This window comes from Pan troglodytes, chromosome 4 (assembly GCF_028858775.2).
Source record: "Pan troglodytes isolate AG18354 chromosome 4, NHGRI_mPanTro3-v2.0_pri, whole genome shotgun sequence".
Classification (NCBI taxonomy): Eukaryota; Metazoa; Chordata; class Mammalia; order Primates; family Hominidae; genus Pan; species Pan troglodytes.
In genome coordinates, this window is record NC_072402.2 from 18,779,196 (window position 1) to 18,794,568 (window position 15,373).

The following is a 15,373-nucleotide window of genomic DNA, read 5'->3' on the forward strand; positions in this document are numbered from 1 at the left end:
TCTCTGTAGGTTAAGTACTGTCATGGAGTATAATGCACCTGTGGGTTGAAGGATCTATTAGAAAGTATTTCCAAATGGAGAGATTCTTCCAGCATCTACTCACACTGAGTCTGAATCACCCTCAGTGCTTTGTACTACAGACCATTGTCCCTAACACTTGCCCCAAACACACCCTACCCCTCAAAGAATGGCAATCCTCCCAGATGTCTGTCTCCTCATCTCTATTGTGTATTTCTGCAACACCTATGATTAAGTTGCTTGATGACCATTAGAGGCCACAGCACCAATCAGGAGAGCAGCTTACAGGCATGAAGTCTGCGGGCACTTCCCACAAACATTGGAAAGCAACACATTCATAGGATCAGGATTCATTCTGCTGTTGTTTTAAATCTAAATTTTAAGTACCTCTCTATTTTCACACAGAAGAACTCATATTAAACATATTGATCTCTAACTTGATTTGTTCTCAAATAATTTGAAGACCTTTTGGTGTACTCAAGTCACAAAGGATATTTGGTGGTGGACCGTGGACAATCCAGACCAAACCTCCAGAGGGAAGGCAACCAAGGTTGTGCTGGAGAGGCCAGAAGCAGCAAATCATTAAGTCATTTCCATGATGGACTATACTCACTCTGTCTTTTGCCTCTGGTTGTGCCTGTTCTACTTTGTAAATTCCTAAGAGAGAATTTTTATCTAGGTTGGGCCATATGTCTCTGCACTAGATCAGTCAAGCATGGCCAAAGAGACTGGTAGAAGTGACCACTGGAAGCATCATTATGAGCCCTCCAGCCACTCCAGCTTGTGCTCTGCAATTACACTGGTTTTACCCTCATTTCCTTGAAAGGAGCCAGTTTCTAAATAAAAGCAACTTACCAGCACTAACTTTCAATTTATTGTCTGAAGTTTGAATTACTGGGCAAGGCCTCTTTTCTAAACTTTTATTTCTTCTTACTTTATGTTATCAGGATCACTATTTTTTATATGCATATACATATATATACACACACACACATAATTTTTGTGTATGTGTGCATGTGTGTGTATATACATATATATACATACACACAAAAAATAGTGATCCTGATAACATAAAGGAGATTTTATATATATATATATAAAATATATATAAATATATATATAAAATATATATATAAATATATATATAAAAAAAAATATATATATATTATATATAGAGAGAGACAGGATCTCACTCTCACTATATTGCCCAGCCTGGTTTGGAACTCATGAGCTCAACTAATCCTCCTTCCTATTTATATATCTATATATTATATATAATATGTACATATCTATTAATATATATAATATTTATATATCTATTTTGTTATATATGTAATATATAAATAGAGACAGGCTCTCACTGTCACTACATTGCCCAGCCTGGTTTCAAACTCTTGAGCTCAAGCAACCTCCTGCCTTAGTCTCTCAAAGCACTGGGATTACAGGCATGAGCCACCGAGCACAGCCCCAGGACCATCAGAACCACCATTAACTTCTATTTCTACCCTTTTTTTGTTTTCTTTATGAGTAATATTGTTTTGCCATAAACTTCCATATGGCTTAATTGATCTTGATTTTACTCAAAAATGACTCCTGTCCTCTACAGGATTACATGACCTACGGCTTCCCATATAGTGACTCTCCTACTATGGAGTCGTCTTCTCTGTGAGGAACTCTCAGTTAATTTTCCACTGGCTCTGGAGTGGGTCTTTACTAAGATGAATCTTAACAGTAGAGGCATGAACAAATGAATGGAGGCAAAAGGAAGGAAATACTTTTAGGGGACACAGGAGTGCAGTATATGTGTGGATGTAAGGATAGCTGAGTCTGGAAGGGTAAGAACAGGCCATGAAGAATTTGAAAGCAATGAGAACCCCATGAAGAATTTTAAACAGAGGAATGACGTGATTAGATATGCATATCAGGAGGGAGGTTAGCTTGGTGTAAGACTTGGTGGCCATTGAAGGGCTAGTGAAATAACCTAAAGAAATAATAAAGTTGAAACCACGGTAGTGGCAGTAAAGGTGGAAAGTGGAGAAGAAATATGTGAAATGTTTAGGAGGCAGAATTTATAGTACCAGTGGAGTAATGAGGGAAAGAGTTGAGGCTGACTCTGAAGGCTTGGGGATGTTGATGCTATGACTTTGGAATGGCTGAGTCAAGCAAATTAACATATGCTTTACCTTACATACTTATCATTTTTTTGTGTGTGGTAAAATCTACTCTCTTGGCAAGTTTTACATGTACGATGCATTGCTATTAACTGTAGTCACCATGTTGTACAATAGATCTCCTGAAATACTCCTCTTATCCAATTGAAATTTTGTATCCTTTTCCTCAAATTTTCCTAATCTCCATCTTGCACCTGTAGCCCCTGGGGGCTAACCAACATTCTAATTTCTGCTTCTGTAAGTTTCATTTTTTAGATTCAACACATAAGTGAGATCATGTAGTATTTGGTTTTTTGTGCCTAACTTAGTTCATTTAGCATAATATCCCCCAGGTTCATCCATGTTCCTGCAAAAAGCAGGTTCTTCTTTTTTAAGGCTGAATAATAGTCCGTTGTGTACGTACACTACATTTTCTTTAAGCATTCATCCATTGATGGATACTTAGGTGGATTTCATATTGTGACTGTTGTGAATAATGCTGCAATGAACATGAGAGGGCAGATCTCTCTTCAAAAAACTGATTTTATTTTCTTTGAATATATACCCAGAAGTAGAATTGCTGGATCATATGGTAGTTTTATTTTTAATTTTTTGGGAAATTCCATGTTCTTTTCCACAACGGCTGTACTAATTTACATTCCCACCAACAATGTGCAAAAGTTCCCTTTCCTCCACATCCTTACCAATGCTTGTTATCTCATCTTTTTCACAATAACTATTCTAATAAGTGTGAGGTGATATCTCATTGTCATTTTAATTGGCATATATCTGATGATTTGAGAGACTGAATATTTTTCCATATATCTATAGACCATTTGTATGTCTTCTTTTGAAAAATGTCTTCAGGTTCTTTGCCCATTTTTAAATTGGGTTGTTTGTTTCATCGTTATTGAATTGTTTGAGTTTCTTATATACGTTGAATATTAACCCATTATCACATGTGTGTTTTGCGAATTTTCCCTCCCATTTCATAGGTTGTCTCTTCACTCTGTTTCCTTTGTTGTGCAGTAGCCTTTTAGTTTATTGCAATCCTAGTTTTCTGTTTTTACTTTCGTTGCCTGTGCTTTTGAAGTTCTGTGAAATTCTTAACCTTACAGTCTGATTGCTGATTCCTAACTGATGGGGCACTCAGGATTTCTAACCCCTTCCTTGTTTCTGACCACTGATAAGCACTGATAAATTAATACAGCCATTATAAAAACATCTGAAATTTCAGCCTGTTAACTTAAGAGTTAACAAAATAGGAATAGTCCTTTCATTTTTTAGTGATAAAATGTTACATTTTTATTAAAATTTTAAAGAAAATATAGAAATACAAAATGAAGAAAATAAATATAGAAATACATATTGAAAGATATAAAGTATCTCAAGATTATATGCCCTATACCCAGTGATAATTATTGCCAACCTTTTATTATACATCTTTTATTTTTCCTCTCCTTTTTTTCCCCCCTTGGGCTTTTTTTATTTTAAAACATAGTCTTGCTCTGTCACTCAGGCTGGAGTGCAGTGGTGCAATCATAGCTTACTGCAGCCTTGATCTTCTGGATTCAAGTGATCCTCCCTCCTCAGCCTCCCAAGTAGATGGGACCACAGTTGCTCTCCACCACACCTGGGCAATTTAAAAAATTTTTAGTAGAGACAAGATCTGAATAGGTTGCCAGGCTGGTCTCAAACTCCTGGCCTCAAGTGATCCTCCTGCCTCCACCTCCCAAAGTGTTGGATTACAGGCATGAGCCACCACACTCAGTCTATTACATATTCTTTAATATTTAAATTGATGCCCTCTGGAGATTTCTCTGTTTACTCTTCATACTATCTAGTATAAGCATTTTTATTTGGTTGTAAAAATATAATCTACATCTTTTAATGTACACAATAGGTTAAGATTTTCATCGTGCTCTTTGATGGTCACCTGTTTTTCTCTTGGCTCTTCCATAATTTATGTAACTAATCTCCTTATGGTCATTGAGTTATTTCCAATTTTTTAAATTATATATAACATTAGGATGGGTACATTTCTACAAATATCTTTGCACATTTGCTGATTATTTCCATAGCATGCATTCTCAGATGTGGACTTTCTGGTCAAAAATAGGAATGTTAACATTTTAATGTATGTTGCCACATTTCTGCCATTAGTTTACAAGATTATTACTTTCTTTCTGCACTGTTGCCAAAAATTCTTTTAAAGAGTCTGCTAATTTGATAGGTGATCAGAGTCTTACAATTGCCTGGCTCTCCAGGTCCTTATCCATATCTTGGGATCTTGTGCTGCAGCTACCATGAATAATGAAGACTTCAGAAATCCATCATCTCCATCTTGAATTGATTTTTGTATAAGGTGTAAGGAAGGGATCCAGTTTCAGCTTTCTACATATGACTAGCCAGTTTTCCCAGAAGCATTTATTAAATAGGGAATCCTTTCCCCATTGCTTGTTTTTCTCAGGTTTGTCAAACGTTAGACCTAAAACCATAAAAACCCTAGAAGAAAACCTAGGCATTACCATTCAGGACATAGGCATGGGCAAGGACTTCATGTCTAAAACACCAAAAGCAATGGCAACAAAAGACAAAATTGACAAATGGGATCTAATTAAACTAAAGAGCTTCTGCACAGCAAAAGAAACTACCATCAGAGTGAACAGGCAACCTACAGAATGGGAGAAAATTTTCGCAACCTACTCATCTGACAAAGGGCTAATATCCAGAATCTACAATGAATTCAAACAAATTTACAAGAAAAAAACAAACAACCCCATCAAAAAGTGGGCGAAGGACATGAACAGACACTTCTCAAAAGAAGACATTTATGCAGCCAAAAAACACATGAAAAAATGCTCATCATCACTGGCCATCAGAGAAATGCAAATCAAAACCACAATGAGATACCATCTCACAGCAGTTAGAATGGCAATCATTAAAAAGTCAGGAAACAACAGGTGCTGGAGAGGATGTGGAGAAATAGGAACACTTTTACACTGTTGGTGGGACTGTAAACTAGTTCAACCATTGTGGAAGTCAGTGTGGCGATTCCTCAGGGATCTAGAACTGGAAATACCATTTGACCCAGCCATCCCATTACTGGGTATATACCCAAAGGACTATAAATCATGCTGCTATAAAGACACATGCACACGTATGTTTATTGTGGCATTATTCACGATAGCAAAGACTTGGAACCAACCCAAATGTCCAACAATGATAGACTGGATTAAGAAAACGTGGCACATATATACCATGGAATACTATGCAGCCATAAAAAATGATGAATTCATGTCCTTTGTAGGGATATGGGTGAAATTGGAAATCATCATTCTCAGTAAACTATCGCAAGAACAAAAAAACAGACACCGCATATTCTCACTCATAGGTGGGAATTGAACAATGAGATCACATGGACACAGGAAGGGGAATATCACACTCTGGGGACTGTTGTGGGGTGGGGGGAGCGGGGAGGGATAGCATTGGGAGATATACCTAATGCTAGATGACGAGTTAGTGGGTGCAGTGCACCAGCATGGCACATGTATGCATATGTAACTAACCTGCACAATGTGCACATGTATCCTAAAACTTAAAGTATAATAAAAAAAAAAAAAAAAGAAATCCATCATCTCTCTAAAGGGGATTTTCTTAGTATTGAAAACAAATTTGGGTTTTACTTCTTCGATTAACTACTTAGTAGTCAGTCTTTTTTTTTTTTTTTTTTTTTTTTTTTTGAGATGGAGTCTCGCTCTGTTGCCCAGGGTGGAGCGCAGTGGCACGATCTTGGCTCACTGCAACCTCTGCCTCCTAGGCTCAAGTGATTCTCCTGCCTCAGCCTCCTGAGTAGCTGGGATTACAGGTGTGCACCACCACTCTTGGCTAATTTTTGTATTTTTAGTAGAGATGGGGTTTCATCATGTTGGTCAGGCTATTCTCGAACTCCTGACCTCGTGAACCGCCCACCTTGGCCTCCCAAAGTGCTGGGATTACAGGCGTGAGCTACCGCGCCCAGTCAGTAGTCACTCTTTTATCACTGCTAGATGAACCCTTTCTTTAAGTGATACCTCTACTACTAAAATGCTTAGCAAGAATCTCTTCGAGGATATGAAATTTCCTGCAAGAACCAATTTCCTCTTCCACTCTTCCCTTAGATATGCTTTTTCAAAAAAAAATCTAGTTCTCTTGTTTCAAATATATCAACAATATTTGTTCGTATTTGCTTTTTTTTTTTTCAGTAGGCAAATTGTTCATGTTTGGCCAGAACTGGATGGATAATATATTCTGTAACTTGGACAACTAGGGCAGAAGACCCTCCTCAAGTGATGATGGTAATAGTGCAAACTGATTCAAAAGCAGACTTCTTGGACAAGGCATGTGACCAGATTCTGTGGCTGAACTTCTGACTTCCAAAGGTTTACTCACAGTTGGGACTTTCTTCCTTTTTGAATCACACTGACCAGCATTTTGTTGAGAGAACACACACAGTGTGGGTAATGTTTCTGTCCTGTCTTTAGTTTTTGATATAGAGACTTCTTTGCTATAAAATTGAACTGTGTAACATTGATTAAGATTACTCAGGGGAACACTATATCACAACAAATGGTTGAGGCAATTCCAAGACTATTGTATTTCATGGTTCCTTCCTCCTCATTCCGCTGGGGCTGACACCTGGCAACCTCTAGTTCCATTTCTATATCAAAGGTTTAATCATGCAGATACTTTCACAATCAATTTTTTTCCCACTTCTTCACCAGAATGTGAGTTATTTAAGGACACAGAATCTTTGTAAATGATCTTAGTATTCCCCACACACCTATCCTGCCGAAGGATTTATTTAGGATTCAAGAGATACTGAATGAATTAACTTTTAACTATGAGTCATGATTCTAAGGAAGAATGCAGACATATCAAAGGTATAATAAATTCCTAAGCTTTTTCCCATTTTACTGCTACCAAGTTTATTCAGGCTACCTCTATTCTCTCACATCTCAAAGCTTTCCCAAGCAACATAGAAGAGATAAATGGCTAACCTTGGCGGTGATTACTCATGGTATTAATCTAGTTCACATCGGAGGAATTTAGTTCTACTCAGAATGCATCTGGTGTCTAGTGATTCAAAGGTTGCCATTCTGCCTTATATCTTGGGAGTGTTCTGGTTATTTGCTCATGGTCTCACCATGCCCTGATGCTGGTTGATTCCTTTGTTTAAAAGATTTGGTCTTTTCCATCGTTTGGAGGCAAATCTATAATGGCACTATGTGATGGAGTGCTCTTTGGAATATTGTCTAGGGATGTCATTAAGACACTGTTTACATTATTTGGAAAGTAATGTACCCAGCACCTCCTTAAATCATCTGTGTTTACAATCATTTTCCAAAAAAGTGGGTTAAGATGAGCTCTATCCTTACAACTATGCTGTCACTTTTGAACCAGGCTAACAAATCTATTTGATGGGACATATTCATGTTGGGATCTAGGACTATGAACAGACAAAAAAAACCCCTGAAGTTTGGGTTTCTTTTTCTTTTTCTGCATCTGATGGTATAGCTTTCTTTGGAATACTTATATTTCTAACAATTTCCTTGTCTTGAGTCAAATAACAATTATGGACAGATCTATTCTTCATCTTGAACTTCTGGAATTCTTGGCAAAGAGAATAGGTAGCAATTCATGACATTTGATCTACAGGAAACCTATTATTTAGGAAAGATGAGAGAATGATAAATGGAGGAAAATATTTTTCTGGACCAAATGCAGCATTTTAAAATTTTTAATCTGCCTGTTGGTCCAAGTCAGTGTTTTCCAAACCTTACTGCACATTAGAAATCCCTGGGGTGTTTTAATAATAATAATATCAATATTAATAAATGATAAATAAAGGCAAAGGTCTTATCTCAAGTACTCTGATTCAAATTTGGGGTTTGTGTCTGGTTGTTTTGATTTTTAAAGCCCTTAAGTAATTCTAATATGCAGCCTGATTATGTAGCAACACCCCATGATATTCTGATATTGCCCTTTAATATTTTCTTAACAATTTTTTTCATAGTTTTCTTAGTTGCTCACAGTGTTTGCAACATTCTTCTGGCATCTCTCAAACATCTTTCATGTTAAAATAAGAAAAATATGCTTTTTATAAAGAAGAGACTTCACTGTGGATATGTAATTTCTCTCACAATGTGTTTTCATGACATGGAATGAGCATGGCTCAAATATGCAGGGATGGCAATGATTTCTTTGGCTTTAGCTTCTTTGGTCTTATCAGGACTTTGTGTCAGGGTCCTCATGTGTTTTCAAACTTACCATCGATCTGCTAATAAATTCATATTGTTTTGTACCGGAAAATCCTGAATGATTTGCTTTCAGTCGGTTAGAAACAACTTTTATCCCTCACTGAGATGAGTTCCTCCTAACCAGATGCTCTTCAAAGTAAATCACCTCTTGGGCAACCCAGTCACTATTTCCTTCTCTGTCACCGTTGGCACGCAGGTCTACAGCAAGGCCGCATGACACTTGAACTCTGTAAACATAAATGAGATAATAAATGACAAGGTCTCCCGAAAACACCTTTTCAACTTTAGGGTCAATGAACTCTGATCTAAATAAACACTTTAGTGGACCACCAAAAGTCAGACACAACAGCCAGAAGAATAGTCCTAATTTCTTCTGTAATTTTATTTGTTGCAGTTAATTAGCACCATATAAAATTGTTATGCAGGGACATGGACTCCTAGCATGTGCACATACATACAGTATTTCATTAAAAATATGCTACTGATGTCTAAGGCCCGGTGCTGGCTGTCATAGGGACTATACACTTTCATTGGACATAATCTCTTAAGAAATTTACTATCTATCATCAGAGAGCTAAGGTAGGTATACAAAGATGTAAAATACAAGGTCACAGTGATAAGGGCTATGAGACTGGTACACACTAAATCCCAGTATTTAGAGAGAGTCTTTTCCGCCAGCATGAGATGCGGAGAAGACAGTTTTTCAATGAGATCCTAGGCAAAATCATGAAGGTGAGAAAACTTTTAATGCTATATTTTAAGAAATTAGGGCAGCTCCTGATAATTCTCTCTCTCATTCCGGCTCCCAAATTACTAAACCAAATATATTTTTCATCCTAAATCATGATTGAATGTATTAATTTGTCCCCATTTCTTCCGCCTCTAGGTTTAAGCTATCACCATTTTTCTACTGAACAACTAAAAAAGCCCCTTGACTCTTCTCCTAGTATCCATTCTTGGCCATTGCAATGACTGTAATTAGATTAAAAAATACATATTTTAAATAATTGTAGGTTTACACACAGTTGTAAGAAATATCATGAAGAGATCCTTTGTACTCTTTACCTGGCTTCCTTCAATAGTAATATATTGCAAAACTATAGAACAATTTCAGTAGCAAGATATTGACATTGATACAATCTACCAATCCAGTTTAGATTTTTCCAGTTTGACTTCTGCTCCTGTGTGTGTGTGAACACGTGTTTGTGTGTGTGTATATGTGTGTGTATTTATTTCTATGCAGTTTTGTCACATACGTAGGCTTCTACATCTACCACTACAGTCAAAATACCGACCAGCCCCATCACCGCAATGATCCCTCTTTTTGCCTTTTTATAATTACCCACCTCTTTCCCATTACCTGCTTCTCCCCCATCCCTAAACCCCGGCAACCACTAATCTGTCTTACTTTTCTATAATTTTTTCATTTCAAGAAGATTATATAAATGAAATCATTTTGGAATTGGCTTTTGTCATTTAGTATAATTTCCTTGAGATTCAATCAAATAGTTGTGTGTCTCAATAGCTCACATTTTTAAAATTGCTGACTAATATCCCATCATATTCCATGGTATGAATACATCAGTTTGTTTAACCAGTCACCCATTGAGGGCCACTTGGGTTGTTTTCAGTTTTGAGGTCTTACAAATAAATCGGCTATCAATGTTTATGTACAGGTTTTTGTGTGACTAAACTTTCCTACCTCTGGGATTAAATGCTCAAAAGTGCATTTTTTAGTATAGTAATTGCACAATAATCTCATATAGATACAATCTGATTGGGTCACTCTCCTTTTTAAAACCTTTCAATGACCTCCCATTCCTCTTAGCATCAAGCCAGCAGGTCTAGAAAGCCTTGAAATACCTGGGGTCTGCTCTTCTTATTCAATGCCTTGACCTTCCTCTTCCTCTGTTTCTCTCCTTCAGACACGTGGGCTTTCCTTCCATTTCTTAAATGTGCCATGCTTTTATCCTACCATAGAGCTTTGGAACATACAGTTCACTCTTAGAATTTTTCACTTTTCCCTTCTCTATGCTGTTTAATTCAACTCTCTCTCTTCTTTCATATTTCAGTTCAAATCTCATCCTTGCCGGGGATATCTTCAATGCTACCAGACATCTCCCTCTATTACATGTACTGATAACACTTTATTCTTTCCTTCTGTAGCAAGAGTTTGTATGACGTACTTATTCTTTTGAATATTTGTTTCATGGCCATTTCTTTTAATTGGATCACTATTCTGTGTATCTCACTGTTATTAGTGAAAACTCCTTGGTAGAACCTATGACTCGCTACTGACCAATAGAATATGACAAAGATGATGAGATGCCACTTCTGTGATTCCATTCCTGTGATTCCATGATTGCGTTACATCATTCTCACTTAGCAACCGAGAGAGGGGGAGAAACGGAAAAAGAGGGAGAGACAGAGAGAGAGGGAGGGAGGGAGGGAGAGAGAGAGAGAGAAAGAAAGTATTTGTCTTTCTGGCTTTTATGAAGTAAGCAACCATGTTGAGGCAGTCCATCTGACAAGGTACTGCAGGTGGCTTCTAGAAGCTGTGAGCAGTCTCCAGCTGATGGCCAGAAAAAAATGTTGGGGTCTTCAGTCACACATCCTTAAGGAAATGAATTCTGGCACAAACATGAGAGAGCTTTGAAGCAGATTCTGATCCAGTTGAGTTTCCAGGTGAAAATGGAGTCTAGACAAAACCTTTATCTCAGCCTTGTGAGATTCTGAACAGAGGGCCCAGGTAAGCCGTGCCTAGACTCCTGATTTCCCCAAAATTGTGAGATAGAAGCTAACCCACTAGCTTCCATTACAACACCATAACCATGAGTTATGGTCAATGGCATGGGCACTGAAGTGTTACATATACCACCCCTGGACTTTGCTCAAAAAAACTTTCTGCAAGACCCTCCCCAACATTTTCCCCAGGTTATTAGCCCGATTTTGAGCAGAGATTCAAGTACAGTAGACTAGAGGGACTCTGGGCGGTTAATCATTGCATGGGAGGTTGCTTACTGAATGCCTGCAATTGTTTATTATAATGTATCACTACGAATTTGGTGATTTCTTGTTAAATTAGCTGATATTATTTAGTTTAGCCAAAACCCTATATTCTTGAGATATAGAAATAATATTTGACAGCAGGATCAGGGCTTAATACCTTAACAATGAAAGCTGGAAAAATATCAGAAGATAGGATGACAAAACAACCAGAGTATCTTTAAAAATCTCCCTAATGTCTAAAGGAATGAAACTTAGACTGTTCTTATTCTATGACTAGGTCACTTAGTAATAATTCATACAAAAGTTGCTGTTTTTCACACCTTTGAAATATTTTTCCTTGGAAATAACTTCAGGCCATGAGGAAAAATTTGCCTGACCTTCAGAGTGCCCTTCTTGGGAATGTTTCTCTTCTTTGCTAGTTCTACCATATTTTTACAAATAACAAGAAACATCAGGTGAGCTAGCCAATAGACCATTGCATTTCACATTCACTCTCAAATCACAAAGCAGAACAAGTGATTCCTTTTGTAGCCTCATCAGTGCTTGCTATAACATAGTCTCCCATCCTTATGTATAGCAAAGACAGTCTCTTTCATTCAGCTGTTTGCTTTCTAACTGCATTGAGTTCTTCGGCCAATTTAGCAATAACTGCATGAATAGAATATTTCCATGCAACCCAAAACAATGTCATAAAGAAACTGCAAAAGAAAAAGTAAAACTATAATGACAAGGGAAGTGGTGACTTTTTTTTAACTGTAGGAGATATACTTTACATCAAATTAGTAGAACACCAATGTGATGGTTGGTCTGCAACTGATTAGACTTGCTATGAATTCTTTTACCCTGTCGTCCAGTTCATAATTCTTATGCTCTTTATCTCAAATTTAGTCATCTTAAAACACACTAAGCTTTTTTTTTTTTTTTTTTTTGAGACGGAATCTCACTCTGTCACCCAGGCTGGAGTGCAGTGGCGTGATCTCAGCTCGCTGCAACCTCTACCTCCCAGGTTAAAGCAATTCTCCTGCCTCAGCCTCCTGAGTAGCTAGGTTTACAGGCACGTGCCACCATGCCCGGCTAATTTTTGTATATTTAGTAGAGACGGGGTTTCACCATGTTGGTCAGGCTGGTCTTGAACTCCTGACCTTGGATCCACCTGCCTCGGCCTCCCAAAGGGCTGGGATTACAGGCATGAGCCACCGCGCCCGGCAAAATCCACTAAGCTTTTGCATAATAAAGCTCATGGCATTCATGTCCATGGGGGTACATTTTTCCCTCACATCCACCATTATATCACCTCAAGGGATAACATTTCCTAGCAAGCCAACTTTCTTGCAAGTCAATATGTATTGTTGACTTAATCCGAATTAGTGCTTATATATTTTGATGGGTCAGTTCCATTTTCTTAATGGTAAAAAGTTTGTTGTTATACAATTTGATGATTTAATACTCTATCGATATTAAGTAGTTTTAATAATATGGGATATCTTCCCAATGTTATAATGATGGATTATTCTTACAACAAAAATACATGGCTAATTTATTTTTTTAATAAAGACCAATAAAATCTAAAATAAACAAGAAGTCTATTATGAAATGATGAAGAGATTTATTAGCTTTCATTATGGTCCCAAAATGTAGTCTAATTAACAGCACTAAACTCAGTCAATCCTAAAGTCATGGAGGCTAAAATAGAATAAACAAACAAATAAATAAATGATTATGCTGTTTCTTGGCATCAATTATCATGCCTTATATATATTTTTATATATTATTATATATTTATATAGTATATAAATATATATTTATATACTATATAAATATATATTTATATAAATATATAAATATATAAATATATAAATATATATTTATATAGTATATAAATATATATTTATATAGTATATAAATATATATTTATATAGTATATAAATATATATTTATATAGTATATAAATATATATTTATATATAAGGCATGATAATTGATATATATTTATATATTTATATCAATATATTTATATATATTTTATATAATATATTTATATATTATACATATTTATATATTTATATATTATATCTTTATATATATATAAATATATATTATTTATATATATATAAATATATATTATTTATATATATATAAATATATATTATTTATATATATATAAATATATATTATTTATATATATATAAATATATATTAATATATATATAAATATATATTATTTATATATATATAAATATATATATTTATATATATAAATATATATTTTTATATATATATAAATATATATATTTATATATATAATATATATTTATATATATATAAATATATATAAATAGATTTATATTTCAAATCTATTTGGACTCTGTCCCCAAAATTATTTTATGTTGAAGGAAATGTAAACTCATCTTTAAAAATTAAGACATTACCACTGACCCCACAGAATTACACACACGTACACAAAGAGTGACTATTATGAACACCTCTATGCACACAAACTAGAAAATTTAGAAGAAATGGATAAATTCCTGGACACATACAACCTCTGAAGACTGAACCAGGAAGAAATTGAATCCCTGAACTCAGCATTGAGTTCTGAAATTGAATGAGTAACAAAAAGCCCACCAACCAGAAAAAGCCCAAGACCAGATGGATTTGCAGCCAAATTCTACCAGATGTATAAAGAAGAGCTGGTACCAATCCTGCTGAAACTGTTCCAAAAAACTGAGTAAGAAGGACTTCTCATCAACTCATTCTATGAGGCTAGCATCATCCTGATAACAAAACCTGGCAGAGACACAACAAAAAAAGAAAACTTCAGGCCAATATTTTTGATGAACATAGATGCAAAAATACTCAACAAAATACAAGCAAACTGAATCCAGCAGCACATAAAAAAGCTAATCAGCTACAATCAAGTAGGCTTTATCCCCAGAATATGAGGTTGGTTCAACATATGCAAATCAATAAATGTGATTCATTATATCAACAGAGCTGAAGACAAAAACTACAATTACTCAATAGATGCAGAAAGGCTTTCAATAAAATTCAACGTTCCTTGATGTTGGAAACCCTTCACAAACTAGGCACTGAAAGAACATATTTCAAAAATAATAAGAGTCATCTATGATAAACCCACAGCCAACATTATACTGAAAGGAGAAAAACTGGAAGTATTCCCCTTGAAAACTGGCATAAGACAAGGTTGTCCTCCCTCATCACTCCTATTCAACATGATATTGAAAATCTTAGCCAGAGAAATCGGCAAGAGAAAGAAAGAATGGGCATCCAAATAAGAAGAGAACTCAGGGGATCCCTGTTTGCAGACAACATGATTCTATATCTAGAAAACTCCATAGTCTCTTCCCAAGCTCTTTGGGCTGATAAACAACTTCAGTAAAGTTTCAGAATACAAAATCTGCATACAAAAATCTGTAGCATTTCTGTACCCCAACAACATCCAAATAGGCAAATCAGGAACACAGTTTAATTCATAATTGCCACAAAAAGAATAAAATACCTAGGAATACAGCTAACAAGGGATGTGAAAGATCTCTACAACAAGAATTACTAAACACTGCTGAAAGAAATCAGAGATGACACAAGCAAGTAGAAAAACATTCCATGCTCATGGCTAGGAAGAATCAATATTGTTAAAATGGCCATATTGCCCAAACCAGTGACATTATATTAGTCTGTTCTTACACCGCTAGGAAGAAATACCCAAGACTGGGTAATTTTTAAAGGAAAGAGGTTTAATTGACTCACAGTTCCACATTGCTGGGGAGGCCCCAGGAAACTTACAATCATGGTAGAAGGCAAAGGAGAAACAGGCACCTTCTTCACAAGGCAGCAGGATGGAAAAATGCTGAGTGAAGGGGGATGAGCCCCTTATAAA

The 15,373-nt window shown here is 35.9% G+C and overlaps 1 long non-coding RNA gene across 3 annotated transcripts in view; it reads left to right on the forward strand.

The window, feature by feature from the left end:
- The window catches only part of LOC107974646 (uncharacterized), a 162,603-nt gene that overhangs the window by 8,872 nt on the left and 138,358 nt on the right, over window positions 1–15,373 (forward strand). The window contains exon 1 of one of the 3 annotated variants that reach the window (XR_001717535.3): window positions 10,933–11,216. The exons of the other annotated variants lie outside the window; for them this stretch is intronic. This is a non-coding gene — a long non-coding RNA (uncharacterized LOC107974646). Of the gene's footprint in view, window positions 1–10,932; window positions 11,217–15,373 lie in introns of those variants that run through there. 3 annotated transcript variants of the gene reach the window in all.